The sequence below is a fragment of the Acyrthosiphon pisum genome, chromosome X, assembly GCF_005508785.2.
Source record: "Acyrthosiphon pisum isolate AL4f chromosome X, pea_aphid_22Mar2018_4r6ur, whole genome shotgun sequence".
Taxonomy (NCBI): domain Eukaryota; kingdom Metazoa; phylum Arthropoda; class Insecta; order Hemiptera; family Aphididae; genus Acyrthosiphon; species Acyrthosiphon pisum.
Genome location: NC_042493.1, coordinates 2359155 through 2361209, shown reverse-complemented (window position 1 = coordinate 2361209; position 2055 = coordinate 2359155).

Genomic DNA, 2055 nt, shown 5'->3' with positions numbered 1-2055 from the left:
TAATACCCTAAAATAAACTTCACGTAGCACTTTATCTTCCTTAATTTCTGTACAAATATCTAAATCAGTAATTGATTTTATATTTGTCATTATTAAATTAATAAAAAAATTATCACTCTCAGCATCATTAATGTTATCCGAATCTTTGATAGGTAATCTAGATAAGGCATCTGCATTACCATTATTCACCCCATTAATAAATTCAATTTTATACGAGTACCCTGATAAAAACACTGCATATCTCTGAAGCCTATGTGCAGCCATAACTGGTATCCCTTTATTTTCTCCAAAAATACTCACTAACGGTTTATGATCAGTTCTCAAAATGAATTGTCGCCCAAAAACATATTGGTGGAAATACCTAACAGCAAAAACTATAGCCAAAGCTTCTTTATCGATTTGTGCATACTTCTTTTCACAATCTGTTAATGTACGAGACGCAAAGGCAATAGGTTTTTCCGATCCATCAGGTAATCTATGCGACAAAACCGCACCAATGCCAATTGGGCTAGCGTCACTTGCAACTATTAACTCCCAACTACTATTATAATGCACCAGTATATTCTCAGATACTATTGATTCTTTGATTTTCTTGAAAACTAATTTTTGTTCCACCCCCCAATGGAATTTAATATTATTTTTAAGTAATGCATACAAGGCACCTGCTTTAAAAGACATATTTTTAATAAATTTGCCATAATAATTTACTAATCCCAAAAAAACTTTAACTTTCTGAACGTTTTTAGGGTTTGGGGCCTCTGTTATAGCTTTGATTCTCTCTTTAGGTATGTGCAGTCCTTCCTTATCAATATGATAACCGAGAAATGTAACATTATCACTAAAAAACTTACATTTACCTTTTTTTAGAGTTAAACCAGCATCATTCAACTTTTTCAAAACACTATCAAGTCTATTATTTACTTCTGCGTAATCTTTACCTGATACTACTACATCATCATAAAAACAAACTGTACCTGGTATATTACAAAGTAACTTTTCCATTTCCCTTTGCAGCATACCCGGTGCAGATGAAATTCCATATGGTAATCTTTTGAACATGTATAACCCTTTATGAGTAGAAATTGTGGTTAACTTTTGACTTTCTTCGTCAAGTAACATCTGTTGATATGCTTGGCATAAATCTAATGTACAAAATACAATTGCTCCCTGGAATGCACTTATTAAGTCTACTACTCTAGGTATCGGATATCTATCGACTTCCAGATATTTATTTAAAGTAACCTTATAATCCCCACACAACCTTATAGATTTATCAGGTTTAACCACTGGGACTATAGGAGTAGCCCAATCACTTGATTCCACAGGAACTAACAGCTCTGCTTTAATTAGTCTTTCCAATTCCTTACTCACACTATCCTTAAGGGAAAAAGGTATAACTCTAGGTTTACAAAACACAGGAATAGTGTTTTCTTTTAAATACAATTTAAAAGTTTTATGTTTAAAACATCCTAATTCCTCATTAAAAACCGATGGATACTTTTGTATAATGTCTTGTTAAGATAAAGAATGAAAATTTAATTTTAATGGTAATATCTCTAACTCGATCAACCAATCTCTGCCAATAATCGGTGGTCCTCCATCCATTACAATATACAAACTTAATGACTTCCACTGATTTTTGTATTTAACCTTGACCTTTAAAATTCCTTTTGGTATAATTATTGAACCATTATATGCTTTTAAATTAACATGAGTTCTCTCCAAATCTTCCACACAACCCAATTTAAATTTATCAAAATCTTTTACAGACATAACCGATACCGCTGAACCCGTATCTAATTGAAACTCTATGGTTACATTATCTACTAATAGTTTAAGACAAAAAGGTTGCACAAAATTTACATTTCTAGTTTCTAAATTAAACAAACTATTCAAATTCAAATCTACATTATCAAGGTCAACATTATTAACATTTTTTTCTTTATTCTTACAAACATTCTTTAAATGACCGACCTTGTTACAAATTGAACACTTATAACTAATATACTTACATGATGGTTTAGTATGTCCACTCTTCCCACAGGAATAGCATAT